At 36.9% G+C, this 22,176-nt stretch overlaps 1 long non-coding RNA gene across 1 annotated transcript; it reads right to left on the reverse strand.

The window, feature by feature from the left end:
* Nucleotides 1–1,085: 1,085 nt before the first annotated feature.
* Nucleotides 1,086–7,551, reverse strand: LOC118499486. The gene is made up of 3 exons (XR_004901984.1): nucleotides 7,420–7,551; nucleotides 4,626–4,631; nucleotides 1,086–1,100 (listed from the first exon to the last, which is right to left on the reverse strand). It is a non-coding gene; the product is annotated as an uncharacterized LOC118499486 (long non-coding RNA).
* Nucleotides 7,552–22,176: the final 14,625 nt, after the last annotated feature.

The raw sequence follows: 22,176 nt of genomic DNA on the forward strand, positions 1-22,176 counted from the left end.
CCCGCCTTCCCGGCACTGCGCCGCCGCCACGTCCGCAAACCTGCCCTGCGTCATCGCGTCAGTGGGCGGAGGTGGGAAGGGGCGGGGGTGGAGGCGGCGAGCGGGGCGCGAAGGCGTACCGAGAACTCGGGGCTTTTCTACCGCAAGCCTAAGCCACCCGCTCAGGCTCCGGGACGCCGCCGGGGCAGGGGGCGGGGTCGGAGTTCCAGCACGGCCCCTCCCCCTCCCATTGGCCACGCCCCATCACCCCCAATAGAGGCACTCCTCCGGCCAGGTTTGTAGGCTAACTCGGGGATCCAGGGCTACCTGTCGGCAGTGCCTTTGTCCCAAGTTCACACGCCTCTGACTGTCTAGAAAGCACTGACTGGAGGAGGTACTGAGGATTTGTCGAGGGCTGCTGTGCATTTCTTTTTGCGCTGCATCTAGCGGTTTCTGTAGGGTGAGGATGGACGCTCAAGGGCACAGTGTTCACGTTCACGTTTTAGAAAGTTGTACTAGGTTTATAACTCTTAATGTTGGTCTCTAGACTTCTGCAGAAGAGACAAAACCTGGAGAAAAACCTTGGGCGGCCGAAGACGGTGTTTCAGCCTTTCTGTTTATAGGTAAGGGAAGTGAGCCACCTAGAGTCAAGCTATGGGAAACGTTTGCCCTCCAGCCCTGATTCTCAGGCTTCCAATTCTCATGAACACAAGCTGTCTACAAATTGTAACTTACTTTGCTTTGAAAAATAACTGAAAGTCATTGGTAATTACAGCTGATATATATGAGATGTTAGTTTGTGTTATAACAAACGCATGACTTCATGAATTTCCTCATGGGTATGATAATGTATTTATGTAAATAAGCGTAAAGCAGCAATTTTTGACCAGTGCCTCAAGAATTTTCACAACGTACAACACTTGACTATTTAGTTAGGTGTACTGACCTCTTTTCCCTTAGAATGTTAAATAAAAAATGACAACAGCCAATACAACAATAGCATCAGGTGTGAATGCCATATTGAACCATAAATATATAGGTCATAAAATAGAGTTGCATCTTATTGGTCACATCACATAATAAGGTTGCATCTGATTGGTTAATTCTCAATACCAGAAATCCTTATAGACAAGTACAGGCACCTAATTTTTTAAAAAGTCATCTTGGAGCAAAAAGGATAGGTAATTACTATTATTATTTTTTGTAAATCAATTACTTTTTGTCAAACTAGCAAAAAATATTTTTTTTGTTGTGCTGCTGAATTTTAGTAATTAGTTTAAGTATGCCATCAGATCAGAAAGGTTGAAAAATCACTGGTGTAAAGTGTTTTAATGATGAGGCTAATGTCTCCCAGTATTGAAGGTACAGACTTTACACTTTGATGACCATATTACTATACATTTTGGATCCAAAAGGGTTAGGTGCATGGTGCAGAGCATTTCTTTTCAAAATGTCTGAATAATTTATGCATCCTGAAGACTTTGAAGCTTTGTTTTAAATTATTTTCAAAGAGTATTTTTTGTGTTATGTCAGTAAGGTAAGGAATTTGGTATTGCAATTTTTTTAAGGGTGTAGGTACAATGCTACAAAAAGAACTGCAGGAGAGGAGGACTTAAAAAATTATTTTAAGTTTGTCAGAACTGTTCCATGCACTATTGCCCTTGTGACACCCCTGTCTGTAACCATTTATCATGGTGACATTTTCTCATCAGTAGACAAAGGGTGTATTCCCTACTTAAAGTATAGGGCTTCAGCAACTCAGCCTTCATGAATGTTAATGTGAATACAACCTTCTTTCTGCATATAGGTTACTTTTCTTATTTTAATGTCAATAGGCAATGGAATCCATGTGAGAGCCTGACTGATAGCATTTCAAGCACTTCTACAGGACTGCCACCTGTTTCTTTCATATAAATACTTTCTCAATGGTATCTGCATTCTCTTGAGTTGTTATTTATATTTAACAAAGATGCAGTTATTGAACTTTTTACAAAAAGATTCTATTTTATTATTAAAATAAACAAAGAAGGCAGTTAACTGTGAATTTTGGCCAGGTTCCAAAAAGCTGGTCAATAGGAATGAGTACTTTGTCTTGGAGAAAAAGGATGTCCCCAGTGCTCAGCAAAGCCAAAAGACTTTTCAGTTTTCTGAGATCTCATCTGACACAGCTTTCATTAAAAGTTGTAGATGAAAGAATATATAGTTTCTGGGAATCTGTGTTTCTGTCACTAACCTTTAGATTTTGTGATTTGCTCCAGAATAAACATTATATTGTAATGAGAGTGTAAATTCATGCAACTGGTTAGGAGTATTACTTGGCAATAGTTAAAAATGCAATTGACTGAACTATTGTATTGCTAAATAATTACCTTGGATTCACATACAGAGACATAAGGATATGATTTAAATGATATGTTCAGGAATTTTTACTATAGTATAGCCAAAAATCTGCAAATTTTCTAAATGTTCACCAGTTGGATACTCTGGAACACTTAAATAATGCAATATTATACTTTTGTTCAAAACAATGAAGTTGACCTATATTTTCTGATTTACTCATTCATTTACCTAATGATTTTTAAATATATGTGAAACCTCTGTTCTAGACATTGAGAACACAGTGCTTAAAAAGAGTAAGTTTCCTCACTGATGGAGCTGCAACGAATAGGCACATGGAAAGATCTCCAAAATGTGTTTTGAAGAGAAAAGAGTAAGTTGCCCTATAGTACATATAATGATATTTTTTTAGAAAACAATTTAAATGTACACCCCTACCTCACACACATTTATATATCTGTGCAGGGAGATGCATTTTGTTTTTGTTTCTGGAAAATTATAATAGGAATTTTAATTATAGGTTGAAAGGACTAGATGTGGCAGGGGAATAGTCAGGAGACTTTGCCTTTTCATCTTAGAGCTCTCTATATTGATCAGATTTTTATTACCACATGCTTTTATTATTAAAAAATATTTAGACAATGCATTTTATTGTTGAATAACTGGACTTGTATCCACAGTTAATAAACAGTCAACCATCCATCTCTTAATTGTTCCTGAGTCTGTCTGTACTTTGTATTCAATAAGTGAGTGCCTGGAGAAAGGAACCAGACCAGGTCCCTTGGAAATCAAAAAATAAAAGATTAACAGAACATTGAATAATTTTTATATTTCTTCTTGATTTCCCTCTGCCAGATTTCTTTCATTCCACCCTTTTTACTCTACTTTCCTCCCTATATCCTTTTTATCAACCTTTCTTTCTAATTCTACTTTCTATCAGTGAAACTGGAAGAGACTGTTGTACATTAAGGAAATACTTAAACTCAAATGAATATAAAACTGGATTATGGGGTGAAACCTAAAAAATCTCCCATCATCTCTGATCTTCAAACAATCTATATACCAAGAAATTATTGGAATTCTTCTCTAGAAGTCTTGGAAAAAAACCAACAGACTGCATGATTTAGACATGTTCTGCTAGATATGAAACTAGATGACCTCCCTAGTTGCTATTCACTCTGTGGTTTAAAACATAGTGATTATCATAATCACCACTCTCTGATAATGTGGATAAGAGTCAAGCATACTTTAGGCATCCAGAATTGCTTATAAATGCTAGTAAGTAATTCAAGGATGTTAAATGACTTGACAATGACCATCCAGATGGTTCCGTCCATACAGACATTACTAGGTGAAAACTAGTCTCACAAATATGATCCTTAAATTCTTCAGCTAAGTAGTCAGTGCATATAGAAAGAAATAGTTACATGTTTATAATTAAGTAGACTATAACTTGGAATGCTTTGTTTCCCGTGATCTTTACAATCACTATTGCCACATAAGTAAATTGGTGCAGGTAAATGCCCTCTAGAACCTATAACATGCTGGCTTTTGTGTCTACTCCTCCAAAGACCTGAGACGGTCAGATAGAGTTTAATTAAGTCATTTCACCAAAGGAAAACATGAGAGGTGACCCAGTATATGGAATTGGATGAGGGCAGAAGGTGATTATCCAGAAGTGGAGAGCAAGTCAAAATAGAGTCTAAAGGGCAGACATTGAATTAAATTTCTTAGGTGGTCAGTATTGTGTTCATGGAGTTGGGAAGATTAGGGAGTGGGGAATCATAAAGGGAGAATGCAAGAGGCAACAGCATCTTCTCATTCTATTCTGGGTCTTTCCAGGTAGTTAGAGATTACTTCTGTGACAATTCTCAGCTTAACCAACTGTATCAGAAAAACCAAGCAAGAAGTTCAAAAGCAAAGCTTCCATGCCCACATAAAGAATCACAGAACTGTGAAGTATATATACATAAAGTGAAAGTAGTGCTTATCTGACAAAATATAGACAGAAATTACATCGATTTATTCCACATATATTAATTAAATACTTCAGTGTTTCAGGCCCTGCTTTAAGCACTGGGGACGTGTGCTGAACACAGACCCTTGCTCTCATGGGGCTTATACTCCTGTGGTGGAGGAGGAAAAAAAAAAAACAAAATAAAGAAAGGAAATATTAGTATGTTCCATGGTGATAAATTAATGGAGGAAAAGTAAGTAGAGAAGGAGGTTTGACTGTTTTTGGGCAGGGGGAGTCTGTATTTGTAATAGAATGAGTAAGGAAAGACCTGATTGGAAAGATTTAGATTAACACAGGCCTGAAGAAAGTAAGTGTGTGAGCCATGTTGGTGCCTGGGAGAAATTGCTGGGCAGAAGGAACAACCAAGTGGCAGCCAAGTCCCTGAGAGGAATACTGCCTAGTGTATTGGAGGGCAGCAAGAAGGTTAGTGTGGCTGGACTGGATTACATGAGGAGGCAGAGCAATAGGAAATGAGGTTAGAGGGAACCAAATTGTATAGTTCTTTGTAGGCCATTGCCAGGATCTGGGCTTTTACTTGAAGCAAGATGGGAAACCATGGGAGGGTTTTGAACAGAGGAGGATATTATGTACCTTTTAGAAGGACCACTTAGGAGGGAGATCAGTTAGCAGGCTATTGCAGTAACTCAGTCAAGAGGGAAGTGGGCTTGAGTGGGAGAAAAGATCAAATGTCAGATTGATTGGGATTATAAGTACTTGGTTTAAAATATTTTTTCAAAGCACTCAAATTCGTGCGGTTGCTCAGTTTTGGTTTTAAAGATATTTTTACTGGTTCCTTCTTGCATACTTTGATTAATGAGTCTGATTTCGGGTCCCTTTCCCCCATTAATTCTAAATAAACCATACTTAACCATTGTAGCAATTGTTGGATCTAAATAAAGTTTCCCTTCTTCCTTCTCACCATGTTTGCTTTTATGTGCAGTTAGATTGAGCTGATTCCACACCCCAGGCCCACCTTTTTAAAAAGATTTAATCCCATCTGGTTTCTAAATCCCTTCAGAATTATCTGAAGTAAAGAATGCCTGCTGACTTCAAAGAATATTTCACCTTTGGATTTACTCGGTGCGGGGCGGGGGGGGCGAGGGGGGGGTTGGATACATCAAGAATAGTGGAACTTCCTTCCCATGTAGGATAGTGTTTGGCAATGATATATGCTGGTTAGTGAGCAGTCTGTTAAGAAGAAACACACTGAAATTCATTTCTTTGATTTGTTGTTTTGAAAAGGGCTTATTTTCATTTGGAGTACTTTTCAATTGTAAATCTATTCTGTTATTTTGTAGAATTGATATATATTAATAGAAGCTTGATTAACTTTTCCTTTCATTACCCTGTCTTTAAGGTCATACCACAGATTTGGTAATCCATATCATAACATAATATAAATGAATATTTGGTTTGTAAAGATTTCTACATCTTGCCCTGGTCAGTGCAGTTCTGTTGGTTGGAGCATTGTCCCATAAACTGAAAGGTTGCAGGTTTGCAGGTTTGATGCTAGGTCAGGGTACATACCTAGGTTGCAGGTTTGATCCTCAGTCAGGGTGCTTACCGGAGGCAACCAATCCATGTTTCTCTCTCACATCAATTTTTTTCTCTCTCTCCCTTCCTCTATCTCCAAAAGCAGTGAAAAAATATCCTCCAGTGAGAATTTTTTTAAAAAGGTTTCTACATCTTATTGTTTCAGTCATTTAATTGAAAGATAAATATTTTACTATACCTGTCCTCAATAGAAAATTCCATGTGTGTTATTTCTGTCTTTGTCAAACACAATTTATGTAGACTTTATAATCAATGCCGATGACAAAAGAAGACAGTTTGAGAAAGGATGATTCTTTGCATAAAAATATTATGGTTGCTTATAAGACAAAGCCATAAAACCATTACCTAATCTAGTCTAGTGAGATACGCCAGCTCTTCTACATTATGTGTTTTATATCAACTGCATGGGCTAAAGCTTGGAGGTGAATATCATATGGATACCTAAAAGGGTTTGTAGTAAATGTTCTTCTCTTTCTGCCTTGTCCTATATTCTATGATCCATATTCTCCTTTCTCTAAATATCTGCCCTTTACCCATTAAGACTCTAATTTCATTAGGACTGTAAGTAGGGACTGCTATTGCTTGTTGAGTATGTGTAATGAGAGCACCCAAATGCATTTCTAAAAGACTGGAAAACTTCAACCAGGAGATTATGATAGGAGTGTTTAAGGCAGTCTGTGCAAAACTGACATTCCAATAGCTATGTCAACTGCTGTCAAAGTGTAATCTGCAAACCCTTGCCAATCCCCAAGATCCCTTCATAGAGTCCTCAAGGTCAAAAGTATTTTTGCAATAATTCTAAGAAGTTATTTGCCTTTCATTGTGTTTTCATGTTTACTTATAGTGAATCCTTAGCATGAATCAAGGCAATGTTACCCAACTATATTAGTAGCCATTGTATTATTCACTACTACATATCTGTTCAAAAAATTTTACTAAAGAATGTTCCTTGATTAATTAGTAAAAAGTATTCATTTTATTAAATCTTAACATTGGACTGTGTGATTTTTTAAATTATTCTTTTGGATGAAATGGAAAATATGAATAAAGCTCTTTTATTGTATGTGAAAGTAGAATGGTGGTCTGGAGGAAAAGCTCTCCAGCCCTTGTTTGAGTTGGGAGCTGAACAAGCCGCTTTTATCACAGGACACACTTTTTAATAGAAAGTATGACTGACAGAAAAACTATCGTCAATAAGACTTGGATATTTGGTAGACTTTTTTTTTTGAAAATGAACAAAGTAAGCTAGTTACTTCAAGGAAAACAACACAGTATTTGCTACCAATAATAAGGCTTAAGTGTTATCTCAAGCAAAAATTGGATTTTATAACACTTTCATTGTCCCCAGTAAGCCTGGAGACTTCTCAAAATAGAAAGATTTTGTCATGCAGTTGATGGTGATATTAATAATGTGGCTCTTAAAATATTATATAATGAAGTCAATACCTGAAAGATCTGCGAAACTCAATGAACTGATATTTTCCAAATGTACAATGTTACAAAATCATGCATGAATAAAAGACCCATTCTACATTTCTGTATACCAATAGTGAATCAGCAGAAGCAGAAATCAAGAAAAAAAATCCCATTTGAAATAGCAAAAAGAAAAATAAAATACCTAGGAATAAACCTAACCAAAGAGGTAAAAGACCTGTATTCAGAAAACTACATAACACTGATGAGAGAAATCAAGGAAGGCACAAACAAATGGAAACATATACCGTGTTCATGGATTGGAAGAATTAATATCATTAAAATGTCCATACTACCCAAAGCAATTTACATATTCAATGCAATACCTATTAAAGTACCAATGGCATATTTCACAGACATAGAACAAACACTTCAACAATTTATATGGAACCATAAACGACCCCAAATAGCTGCTGCAATTTTGAGAAAGAAGAGTAAAGTAGGAGGGATCACAATACCTGACACTAAACTATACTACAAGGCCACTGTAATCAAAACAGCCTGGTACTGGCATAAAAACAGGCAAATGGACCAATGGAACAGAACAGAGAGCCTAGAAATAAACCCAAGCCTCTATGGTCAATTAATATTTGACAAAGGAAGCAGCAACATAAAATGGAATAAAAATAGCCTCTTCAACAAATGGTGTTGGGAGAACTGGACAGCTACGTGCAAAAAAATGAAACTCGAGCACCAACTTACACCTTATACAAAAATAGATTCAAGGTGGATAAAAGACTTAAATATAAAATGTGACACCATTAAAGTCCTAGAAGAGAATGTAGGTAGGAAAATCTCAGATATTTCACGCAGAAACTTTTTTACTGACTTGTCTCCTAGAGCAAGGGACATAAAGGAAAGAATAAACAAATGGGATCTCATCAAAATTAAAAGCTTTTGTACAGCTAAAGAAAACAGTATCAAAATAAAAAGAGAACCAACTGTATGGAAAAACATATTTGCCAATGATACCTCAGACAAGGGTTTAATCTCCAAAATATATAAAGAACTTACACGACTCCACTCTAAGAAGACAAGTAACCCAATTAAAAAATGGGCAAAGGATTTGAACAGACACTTCTCCAAGGAGGACATACAGAAAATCCAAAGACACATGAAACGATGCTCAATATCGCTAGCCATCAGAGAGATGCAGATTAAAACCACAATGAGATACCACTTCACACCAGTCAGAATGGCCATCATAAACAAAACAACAAACAACAAGTGTTGGAGAGGCTGTGGAGAAAGGGAGTCCCTAGTGCACTGTTGGTGGGGCTGCAGACTGGTACAACCACTATGGAAAGCAGTTTGGAACTTCCTCAGAAAACGAAAAATGGATCTGCCTTTTGACCCGGCAATTCCACTGCTGGGACTCTATCCTAAGAATACTAAAACACCAATTCAAAAGAACCTATGCATCCCAATGTTCATAGCAGCACAATTTACAATAGCTAGGTGCTGGAAGCAACCTAGATGCCCATCAGTAAATGAATGGATCAAAAAACTATGGTACATTTACACAATGGAATTCTATGCAGCAGAAAGAAAGAAGGAGCTCATACCTTTTGCAACAGCATGGATGGAGCTGGAAAGCATTATGCTAAGCGAAACAAGCCAGGCAGTGAAAGACAAATACCACATGATATCACCTTTAACAGGAATCTAAACAACAAAACAAAAAAACCTAGCAAAATATAACCGAAGACACTGAAATAGGGGATAGTCTGACAATGACCAGAGGGGAGAGAAGAGGGAATTTCAGAGGGGAATGGGTAGGGTTTACAGGAACAAATTTGGAGGACACATGGACAAAAACTAGGGGTGGGGGGTAATGGGGGGGAAGCAGGGAGGGTTGGGTGGGTGGGCTGGAATGGGAGTAGGGGGGAGAAAACTGTACTTGAACAATGATTAAAATTAAAAAATTAAAAAAAAAGACCCATTCTAAATATATGGCCAAGAGTTTTAATGTGACTAATGCTTACTAGCATTAAGTTAAAAAAACCTTTTTGAGCCCTTGCCTGTGTGGCTTAGTGGTTGGAGTGTCTTCCTGTACACTAAAAGGTTGTGGGTTGGATTCCCAGACCGTGCATTTAGGTGGCAACCAATCGATGTTTCTCTCTCTCTCTCCACCTCTCTCTCCCTCCCTCCCTTCATCCCCATTTTACGCTCTCTTTAAAAGCAATGAAAAAGTGTCCTCAGGTGATAATAAAAAAATGTTTATTGATATGATTTCAGATGCCACATTATGACCAACTCTTAAGAAATTATTATTTGTTGAGTCTTTGTATAGTATCAAAGACAAATATCCACAATTATCTGAAAAAAAACTAGTAAAGCCCTTCTCTCCATCTTAACTATCAATATATATTTATGAGAAGCTGAATTCTCTTCATATTTTCTGAATTTTCTCAGCCAAAACAATACATAACAACGGAATGAACATACAGCAATATCATTGGAGTTAATAAAAGCCTTTAGAAAAGTTGAACAATACATGATCAACACAAAAATCACTGGTATTTCTGTACACTAGCAATGAAAATTCTGAAAAGGAAATTCAATTTACAATATCAAGATTTAATAACTTAGAATTTATTTAATCAATAAGATGCAAGAACTGTATGCAGAAAAGTAAAAAAAAATGTCCAAATGAAAGAATATCAATAAATGAAAAGACAATATGTGTTCATGGATTGAAAACTTATTATTATTAAGATGGCAATATGCTCCCAATGAGATCTACAGATGAACTGCAATTTCTATCAAAATCCCAACAGACTTTTTTTGTAGAAATGGAAAAACTGATGCTAAAATTCATATAAAATGGCAAGGGATTCCAATAATCAAAACAATCTTGAAAAAGAGGAGCAAAGTTGGAGGACTCACACTTCCAATTTTAAAACTTACTACAAACCTATACTTATCAAAACAGTTTACTGGCGTTGGGGTAGACATGTAAATCAATGGAATAGAATTGAAAGTTTAGAAATAAACCTATATATGTATGGTCAATTGTTTTTTGACAAAGATACAAAAACTATTCTATTGGGAAAGAGTAATCTCTTCAACAAATAGTGACATGATAACTGGATATCTGTATATAAAAGAATAAAGTTGGGCCCTTCCCTCACACCTTATACAAAAATTAACATTGATGAAATACCTAAATATAAGCAATAAAATTATAAAGATCTTAGGAAAAGATATAGGCATAAACATTCATGATCTTTGAATGATGATCATTAGCTTTGGCAATTTTTTAAAAACAAAAAAGCCATTTAACAAAAGCATAAGCAACAAGAGAAAAGTAGATAAATTGAACTTAATTAAAACTAAAAACTGAGCATCAAGGGCACTATCTAGAGAGTGAAAGGACATGGCATAGAGTGGAAGAAAATATTTGTAAATCATACATCTAGTCTAGGATCCCAAATGTGCAAAGAAGTCATACAACTCAGCAATAAAAAGACAAACACTCAATTAAAAAATGGACTTGTTTAGCTATTTCTCCAAAGAAAATATACAAATAGCCAACAAGCATATGAAAAGATGCTCAATGTCACTAGTCATTAGGGAAATGTCAATTAAAACCATGATATATCACTTCATATCCACTAGATCAGCCATAGTTCTAAAAATGCAAAATAACAAATGTTGGTGAGGATGAAGAGAAATTGGAACCATCAGAAACTGCTAGTGGGAATGTAAAATGGTACAAATGTTGTGGAGAACAGTTTGGCCATTCTTCAAAAAGTGAAAAATAGATTTACCATATGACCCAGCAATTCTACTCCTAAGTACATACTCAAGAGAACTGAAAACAGGCATTCAAACAAAAATGTGTATATGAATATTTATTGTAGCACTATTCATAATAGACAAAAGGTAGAAGCAACCCAAATTTTTCATCAACAGGTCAATGGATAAACAAAATATGATGTACACATGGGAGTACAATTGAATATTATTTGGCAACAGAAAGGTATGAAATACTTCTATCTGCTACCACTTGGACAACCCTTGAAAACATTATGCTCAGTGAAAGAAGCCAGACATAAAAGGCCAGATATTGTATGATCCACTGATATTAATTTCCAGAATAGGGAAATCCACAGAGACAGAAAGCACATGAGCTGTTGCCAGGAGCTAGGGGAAAGGGGGAATAGGACGTGTCTGCTTAAGGGGTACAGGTTTTCCGATTGGGGTGCTGAAAATGTTCTGGAAATAGTGGTAATGGTTATGAATGTACTAAATGCCACTGAACTGTATACTTCACGATGGTTAAAACAGTAAGTTGTATGTTGTGTGTACATTACCACAATTATTAAAGAATACAGTTGTCTTTTATTTTTTATTTATTTTATTTTTAAAAAGATTTTGTTTATTTATTTTTAGAGAGGGATGGAAGGGAGAAAGAGAGAGAGAGAAACATAAATGTGTGGTTGCTGGGGGCTGTGACCTGCAACCCAGGCATGTGACCTGACTGGGAATCGAACCTGCGATGCTTTGGTTTGCAGCCTGTGCTCAATCCACTGAGCTACGCCAGCTAGGGCCAGTTGTCTTTTATTAAGCCAGACATTAAAGAGGTTTATCAAATCATAAATGATGCTACTGAGCTCACTAAATATTTGTGTTTAAAGGCATATATTTTTCATAGAAACATTTATGTTAATATGAAATGGGTTTACTATTAATTGAACTAATACATATTTTAAATTGTTCTGTTTTTATATTATAAATATTGATAGCTATAACAAAGCTTGAGTCCTTAATCTCTAAGAGAATGAAGGAGTCCTGACTCTAAAATGTTTAAGACCCACCAAGCTATACAGTTTAGCTGTAAAGTTATCTAAACCAAGTTTCTGTGTAAATTTGAAGGTACAAAGAGTTTTTACATGTCAGTTATGAATCTAAATGTTAAAGATTAAAGCACATCTAGAAAAAATCTTATGATACTGGCTACCAAAATGAAAATTAGAAAGTTAGAAACGATTTTATGAGTGATTTAAAGGAAGGAGTTAAAGAAAGATTGGTGCTGGGAGTCAGGAGGGGAGATTGGTGGTGAAGAGAGAATTGGGAAACTCGTGATTCAGTACATTAACTCAATTTGACAAACGTGTAATCATTCAAATGTGATTTTTCCTGTTGTCTAAGTATCTGCTAATAATACATAATCTGCACTATTATTATGTGCCAGGTATTGTTCTAAGAGATTTAGTATGTGTTGTGGCACTGTTATTTTTATTTTTAATAAAACATTTTGAGGAACAATTTGAGAGTAAGTTACCATCATCATGACACTTCACCCCTAAATACCTCACAATATGTTTCCTAAAGACAAGGACATTCTTTTACATAACTATTTCTCAAGAAATATAATACTGAAACAATCTTACTTTCTAATATTCAGTTTATAGTTAAATATCCAAGATTATCCTGAATATATCCTTTATCTGGATGTGTGTGTATTTCTATTTAATTAATTAATTTATTTTTTATTTTAAGATTTTATTTATTTTTAGAGATAGGAGAAGGGAGAGAGAAAGAGAGGGAGAGACACATCAATGTGTGGTTGCCTTTCGAGGGCCCCTTACTGGGGACCTGGCTTGCAGTCCAGGCATGTGCCCTGACTGGGAATTGAACCAGCGACCCTTGGCTTCACAGTTTGGTGCTCAATCCATTGAGTCACATCAGCCAGGGCTGTGTATTTATTTTAAAATGAGATCCAGTATTTAATCAAGGTTTATGCATTGCATTTAGTTGTCATGCCTCTTTAGTTTCTTTTAACGAAGAAGAGCCCTCAGCTCCCCTCCTCCATCTAAAATTTTTGGTCTTGCATGACTTGGATATTTTTGAAAAACTATACTAGAGTTGTTTTGTAGAATGTATCTTAACTTGGATTTGTTTGATTATTTCCTCACGATAAGATTCAGGTTAAATATTTCTGGCAAGAATCCCACACTGATGATGTTAGATACTTCCTCAGCACATCATATCAGAAGGCACAAGATGCAGTTTGCTTCATTATTCATGAACAGGCACTCTTCTAAGTACATAATGTATTTAATTTTAAAACAACCTATGCTGTAGTTATTGCTTTTATTTCTCACACTTCAGTGCTTTGTACATAAGGAGATTGCTTTGTACAATCTCTTTGTACACTAAGAGATTAAGTCTTGTAGATAAGGACACTAAAAGATTAAGTTTTTTGGATAGTAAGTCGAGTTCTGAATGCAGATCACTTCTGAATCTGCAAGATTAGATTAGCCACAGACTACATTTTGAACAGACTGATTTTGTTATTCTTAAGTCATCACTTACCTTTATTTCAGAGTTTGTAAGTGGAGGCCAGGAGACTGGTTTTAAAGCCTGTAGTGAGAATTCTTTTGGAGAGAGCTGTCACAGTCCAGTACATTCCACCTTTACCACCCCCAGGCAAACCTGGTGTTGAGTCAGAATCACTTGGAGAACCTGACACAGAGTTTGTGGGACAAAGGGATTAGTACCTGACTCACGGAACAACAGTTGGAAGGTGAGTTTAACCCTACCCTGCAGTCAGAGGAATAGCAAGGGAAAGGTGTGGTGTTCTGAAGGCCAGTGTGGACATGACCAAAGGACTTAAACTGTCTAAAGATACCACAACCAAATGACATGTCTGGAGGAATGAAGTGACCCCTACCAAAAGGATCTGCTATGGACTGCAAGAAGATAGGGGATGGAAAGTTAATTGCAAATGGCCTGGCCAGGAAACCATAGCCCATGTGAGGTAACCCCACCAATGAGAGTTTCTGAAGAACTCAGGAAAGAACCTTTCTTCATCTGAAATTTACCTATTTCCCCACTTTCCAAATCTGAAGGAGGTATAAGAGAGCATAATGAAAAGGACAGGTATAAGAGTTGGGAGGAATCAAGAAAAAGAATGACCACACCCTCCTTCCCTAATGCAGGCTTTACAAGCTGGATCAGGCTCAAGCATGCACAGAACTAATTCTCAAAGCATAAACGGAAGATTAATCTTTTCATTGTATTATCTGAGAATGAGACTCTTAGTTAATACTTGTAAATGAATGTGAAACATGGGCTCCACCCAAGATTTCATCCTGGGGACAGAAAAGAATGATCAACAATGCAGATTTTATTCAGTGAACTGAATTCAGTGAACTGAATATCTAGGTACTGAAGCCCTTTCCAAAAATTTCTCCTCCTATTAGTCTCAGGCTAACCTCTGGAAAAGAACGTTCGCAGTCACTGCCAGACTGCCTCTGACCTTTGCCTCTAATCTATGAGCAGTTGTTTAATGGTTATTCTTCTCCTGGAAAAATGTCCAGAATTGTGAGCTGTGTTGCCTTTGTGTTAACTGCAAACAGAACTCTTCCAGTTGTTGGATGGTACAGATTATCACTGACAACATGAAATTTTTTCAGAATGCCACAGAAATTCCATCCTTACAGTGGGAGCCAGTCCAGACAACTACCATCATCTAAGAACAGTCCAGGCATTTGTTTGCATGCTGTTTCTGCCCTGGCTGCTGAGCTCCAGAATAGGGACAGTGCCCTTCCACCTGCCCATCCCATCCCCACTGCTGCATGTTGAAACTAGGCAGTACAGGCAGCACTCCATGTCAAAGCTTTTTTCCTCTTTCAACTCAGTACCATTCTGCCCCCCTCCTCACCTCCTTTCTCTTCTCTTCTCCTTTCAACACTGTTCTTAAAATGATCCAGCTTTTTTTTTTACTTGTTTTTTATTTTAATCATTGTTCAAGTACAGCTTTCTCCCTAAAATGATCCAGCTTTTAATCCGTGGCTTTACATTTTATTGCTAGTACCATTCTTTCTCTCTAGACCCGAGAGGAGATGTGGCTTTTTTTGATAGGAGGGAGGATGAACATTCACAGTGGGATTTGCCTTTGCCCTCTAGTTCCATTAGTGTCAAGCTTCACCCAGTCCCTCTCCAGCAACCCTAGACCTCACCTTCCAATCCCTCAATGTACCCACAGTACCTGCCTCTGGGTCCCTCAAGGTAGCAAAGAGAGGAAGCCTGGTATTTACATCATCATTTTGTAAAAAGGAGGTAAGAGCAGAGCCATAAGAGGAAGAGTATCCTCCTTCACCTCAAATAGAGGTTTCCTTTCAAGTGCCTCATGATCAGCTGAGAGAAGGCCTAGACAGATTGACGAGTAGGAAATTTTGGTGTATCCCGCTGAAAAGAATATTTCTTAATTAAAAGGGAGAAAAGGAACATTAATTGGTTCATGTTCATATTTATGGAATCATTTCACATAAGAGCTAAAAATGTTAAGTAAATAAACTGCATAAAATTAAATAAATGTCTTTTATTCTATTAAATGGTGATGATAAATAAAGAACTGAACAGACTGTCATTTTAAATTAGAAGAAAAATTATGTGTTAGGTTGAATCACATGAAATTGCTGTTATTCAACCATTTTGCCAATGTCTGACCATTATAACCTGAGAAAATATCAGTTTCATGGGTTCAGCCTAATATTGATGTTTTACAGACATTTCTAATAGTATTTCTCTACTGTAAATGAGTGATAATATGTTAGTCTAAATTTTTCTTTTGTATTATTTTCAATAACTTCATACTGCCAGTAGAGTGCATTGGGTGCCTGGAGATATCAAAGAAAGTTTTTATTAAAAAATGTATGCATAGATGCATCTGGTTGTGATTTGCCATTCCTTTTCCCGAATTGTGTAATTCAAGTTGATGCTGCATAATTCTTTTCCTTTTTATTCCATTCCATATAGTGGCAGAACAACTACCAAAAGATGAATACTTTCAGTACCTTTCATATCAAAGCTGCAGCTTTCACATTCGGTTCTATTGATGCCACATTTTGGCAGGGGATAAAGGGACACTGTTAAAGACTCTGCTCATACTTTGTTTTATTTGGGAAAAATTTTCTTTGAACTAGTGACCACCCATGATTTTATAATTATCAGAAATTAACCAGCTCAGCATTTCTTGTAGGAAATATTCACAATTCACATCCTTGCTTTTAGAAAAAGAAAAGAAAAGAGAAAATGAAGGACTAGCAGAGCACTCCATTTTGTCTGGGAGTATTCCACATGGGATTACTCTGATACAATGCTAAAGCTGTATTTGTCTGGTACCCTTTCAAGTACAATCTTAAAAAAAAAGCATTTTTACTTTCTGAGAATACTACAAAGAAGAAAAAAGAGAATTTTGATTTTTCTGAACAGTGAGACAACTTCAGTGTGAGTTTTCTGATATAATCTGACTTATATACAAGCTACAGACAAAGCATCAAAGCTTTCTGCATAGTACTCTTTTTTCCTTTTCTTTTTTAAACCATTTTCTTGAGACATACTTTGTATGCCATACAATTCACCCATTTAAAATGTGTAACGGTTTTTGATATATAACATTACTGATTTTTAAAAGTGGTAAAATAAACATAACAAAATTTACCATTTTAATTAACCATTTTTAAGTGTACAGTTCAGTGGCAATAATTACATTTACAATGTTGTGCAACCATCACTGTTGTGTACTTCCACAACTTTTTCATCACCTTGAGCAGAAACTACAGAGAGTGCTCTGTATGCCTTCAAGTGTGATTTGAAATTCTTATGTGTTGCGGCTGCCCTGCCTGGTCTCAGGAAGCTGTAACCCCCGCCCCCCTCTCGTGACTTAGGCTGAGTGAAAGACCTCCAGACCAGGAGCCACTGAAGAAGGCAAAACTTATTTCCCTGGCATGAACAGCAGTCAATGATGGGTAACAATTCTCTTGGATAGAGAATGAATCTAAGACAGATGCGTTCATGAAGGTATGACAGGGACAAGACTCACGGGGCTGTGGAAATGAAGGGGTGATCAGACATCAACCCCTGCCCCCTTGGCTTTGTCAAAGCCTGAGTCTTTGCTCTTGGATGTGAGAAATCCAAGTCTCCTGGCTGCCTTTGTCTTCTGAGACCTGCAGGGGCAAAACAGCCCAGACCAGAAATGGCGGCCCCCGAGGGTGATCAGGCCTGGGACATAGAATGTGCAAGATCCTGTGAGATCTGTTTGCTGGAGGATGTTATTATCTTGGAATTTAAAAGCACAGGCAGGAAACTTTTGGAACCTGTACCTCCTTCATATGTTAAAAACCCCAAAACTCGCCTGGAATCGCAGCAAGAGTGCTGTCCCCACCTTTGTAAGTTGTTTACATCTTTTGATCTTTCCAGACTGTGAATCCACAAACTAAGTCCATTTTCTCAATAAAAATCTGCTCGTGTATGGACATGGCGTGCTCCCCACATGAGGAGTGGCCATGGTGCCCTCCAGGAGAGAGGGTGGCCTAGGCGCTCCCCATGTGAGGAGTGGCCATTCTGTCCCAATTCTCCCACAGGACCCGGTTGTCTCTGTGTATGTTTTTAGCATGTTTCGACGAACATCTGCAGCTGAGATGGATACTGCTGGCCAGTATCCTCTTCACCTATGGCTGTTTGAAGTCGTTTAAGTTAAGAAAGCTGGCTGAACATTGGAAAGATAGAGTGCTTCAAACTTAAGTCTAAAGCTGCTGGCACACGTCTGTGTTAAGTGGACCAGGCACCCACATATATATATATATATATGGGTGCCAAAGTATGTATGTATGTGTGTGTGTGTGTGTGTGTGTGTGTATGTGTATAAACTTTGCAAGGCCCTGCATGATCCTCAAATATCCTGTCAGCCAAGTGTGTCTTCACTGGGCTTGATTTACCTTGATTTACCCACCCATGTGGGAAATAAGACAGTGGGAGCTTTGTTTTCAGTGGCTTTGTTTGCTTGCAGCCAATGATTTCTCCTCAGATTGAAGAAGTCCTTGGTAGAACTTTGTAATCCATAACCCATCTTAGAGGACTTCATCGTGTTATCTGGGGTAGACTCACCCCACTGAGGATACCTGCATTGCAGCATCCTGCAGATCTCAGTAGGAGTGGTTAGGCATGGGATGTTAGGTGGGAGACTCCTCAGCTCTGGGAAGTGTGCTGAAAGAGAGATAATGAAGAGAAGCTTGCCCTCTCTCACTATAGCTTGGTCCAATATATCAATGAAGCTTCAAAGACACCTGGCGAGCTTGTCAGGCAGATCTCTACTTATGAATATTTCTCATAATTTCATCTTTGAACAATATCAATGAGCTCTGCACTGAGTTTAGCCCACTGATAACTGAAAATACACACAGTGAGTGAGTGGATTAAGATATTCAACTCATTTTGTGACCCAATCCATTAGAAATGTATATGATTACTTAAAAAGTCTTTGAAAAAATCACAGTATTTTAAAAGGTCAGTTTTATATTTGTTTAAAGGGGCAAGTATTAATAAATGGATCTTATTAAATAGAAAGATTTAGTAGATAACATAACATGCTTATCCTGGTTTTTATTAATTATGCTTCAATATGGGATATTTCAATGGAATTTAAAGAACTTTATACCAAAAACTTAAAGATTTCATATCAAAAGCTTTATATCTCTCCTCCCTGCCCCTCCCCCACATCTCCCAGGAAATTAGCTATTTCAATTCAGCATTTGATGAGTTTCCCACAGATGACAGAATGTTTTCAGAAACTTTAAAATTCTTTGTCATGGTATAAGCAAGTAGACATGTAAATGCAAGCTTATTACAAATATGCAAAGAATGGAAGCCTTATAATCTAGTCTCATAAATAAAGTATAGACAGAAATCAAATCTTGGCCCAAATAGAGTTTGATGTTAGAAATGAAGGGTTTGTTTGCCTCGCCTGCTCCCAAACCTCAAATAATAAATCTTAAAAGCTTCAATATTGATTCAACAAAATGAATGGCTGAGTCATTTCAGAAGAACTCCGACAAGTGGACAGATGCTGTCATGGTGACATTTCGATATGCAGCGTGGTTACTGAGCTTCACTCAGTTCCTCCCCCTGCCATTAAAGCAAAATGACAAGCCATGGGAAGCACCACACACAGCGTGCCTAAACCAGGGGCAACGAGGAGAAAAAAAGATTTAATTAGCTGTTCTTAAAAGATTTAAAGTTCTATGTACATTCTATCTGATTTATGGGTAAATTCTTTTTAAAATGTGAGGAAAATGCTCTGAGACATCTTTCTTGTTAAGAAATAGAAACAACCATTAATCTAAAAATAGTCTCAAATAGCATTTTTCTGTAAACAGATTTCTTGAGGAAAAATATGTTTAACTTTGGAAAATAAAGATTTAAAATATTTTTCACAGGACATTCATTCATTGCTAAATAATGTAATAAAATATTGTATGTGGCCATAATAAAAGCAAAACACAGTATGTGTAATCAAATACTTCTACTGTATATATTAGGTTTATAAAGATAAGAAATTATTTCTTAGAAAACAATATGTACATTTGGCTATTATTTGATCTTAATATTCATATCATGGAGCTATTCAACCATTACATATATACTTTTTATTTATTCATATAAAAATATCCAGATATACTAAAGAGTGGTACTATTACGTCGCGGCAATGAAAATAAATTATTTTAAAATTTCAATGGGGAAACGTTTTTGAATACATAATTATGAATTTGTAAACTTATGTAAAATTAACACTGTAGTGTTTTCAATATTGAGTTGGTTAACTCAGAAGAAAAACTTTCTCCACTGCATCTAAAATAGAGCTACATAGGAATCATTGTTTTGCTTAAATGTTTTTCTGTCAATTGTTGAAATTCTACCATGTACCAGACTTCACTATCTCATTCGATCTGTACATGATCCTGTGTTGTCAGCATGACAAGAATCTCCATTTTTCAAATAAGGAAACTAAAATGTGAAAGATTAATAAGTTTATCTAGGTTTGCTGAATCTGCCTACACCACGCTATCACTTGGCATCATCTGGGCCTAACCATGAGAAATGCTTTTATTTTTGCTCTTCTACACCTCTAGAAATTTGAAACAGTGCTAATGAACTTACACATTCTTAGATAGCATGTTCTGTAAATAGGCTTGTTGAAGAAAAACATTTTTAACTTAGGAAGATATTTGCAGCAGAATATAAATATCATACTTAATTCACCATTTGCTTTTCACTTACAAATTTTAGAAAAATTAAAATTAGATATTAGGAGTATAGAAATTTAGAAAAGGGAGATATAACCAAGTACAAAAAAAGTGAAATTATTAATTTCACATTTAAAACGTCAGAGGGAGAAAGGTTTTTGATGCTAGTGTTTTTCTGTTTGTTTGGCTTTTGTTTTTTCATCATCACCTTTCTGGTTTAAAATTCTAAAATACCACCCATTGTCTGTAATGGTCTGGATTGACTGTTACTTTGTCAAACATCTCAGTCTTAAATTAAGGAGGAACTACTCATTGTACACTTCATCTATGCAGGGACCAAATCTTTTACGGAGAAAGTTGTAACATGCAAGATTAGAGATTTCAAAACAATCATGGTAAATCACAACAGTTGGTCCCCTCTAGACAACCCATAGACAATCTAGATAAGGTCCAGGGTATGGGGCATGGGAAGCTTCTCAGAGCTAACTCTGATTCAGGAAAGTGTGAAGCCATCTCCAGCTGGAGTTCTGTTTGAACCCTTTCTGCCACTCTCCTTGTCCTGGCTCTTCCCTCACACAATTGTACATATGTCAACTGCCCTGGGGCTTTGGTATCAGTTTTGTTTTGTTTTTCCTCTGCAAGTTTGCTTTTGGAAGTCTTGTGTAGGGTAGGAAAGATATGAAAAATGACTCTCAGGAGGCATGGTACTAATAATTTTGTAGTTCTTCCAGGTCTCCAACATTTAAGTTATTTTCTGATGTAAGCCTAGAAGAATGTACTCCTCTCAATTTTCAAAGACCTTCCCCAGCTTTTCTGATGTGGTCCTGCTGGGTGGGAACACCTCCTGGGGGCATCCCACACATAGATGTCCATGTAAAATGGCATTGCCAAAAGTTGCTCCACTCTCTCGGCCCTGGAAAGAATGACACAAACAGGCACAGCCCCAAGCCATAAGAATCCCAAACTCAAAAGAAACACGTTTCTTTCCATTAACTGCCCAAGTGGCATTCATATGACTTTGACTTTAGACTCAGCCAAGCTTTCATCCATCTTTAGAAAAGATTTTCCAAATGTGTATATTGAAGAATATTAATGGAAATCACATAGAAAAAAGTTTTGGTGACCAAATAAATTTATAAAACTGATTTAAACAAATTTAAACTGGTTTATTTATGGTAGTACTCAGGTCTTTCGACATTTTATTGGGCTTACTGATTTTCTAAGAATGTTTTCCACATTTATGATTTGATTACTGAGCCTTTTGTCCTTTTCAGGCTTGTGCAACTTGTACTGAAATCTACAGTACACACTTTCAAAAATGCTAATTTAAGTGGTTTACTGAGGGGTTTTCAATCAGTGTGGTTCAAACATGAACTCCAAACATGGACACAAATCAATATTATTGTCTCAAGTTTCTTCCTTATGTATTCTATGTCAAATCATTCTTTCCCACTGGGTAACAAATATCTTGGGAAGCTTCCATGAATTCAATATATGCCAATCTCACATCATAGTCAAAGCTTTCTCCTCATTACTTGCTATGCCAATTGTTACCATAAAACACTCACTCAGACTGTCAGGGAGTCTCTTGCATTAGCCAAGATGGCAGCAGGGGGAGGTTTTTACACTGAACATGAAAATAGCTAGCAAGGTAATGGATAGAAATGCCCTCCACCCCGAACTAGACTGGGGTGTACCAGGGGAAGGCAGGCACATGGGCCGTAGAAGTCAAAATGGCACAGGGGAGATGCTGGACTAAAGAGGCCTGTCAGTCTAGC

Source organism: Phyllostomus discolor, chromosome 3, assembly GCF_004126475.2.
Source record: "Phyllostomus discolor isolate MPI-MPIP mPhyDis1 chromosome 3, mPhyDis1.pri.v3, whole genome shotgun sequence".
NCBI classification, from domain to species: domain Eukaryota; kingdom Metazoa; phylum Chordata; class Mammalia; order Chiroptera; family Phyllostomidae; genus Phyllostomus; species Phyllostomus discolor.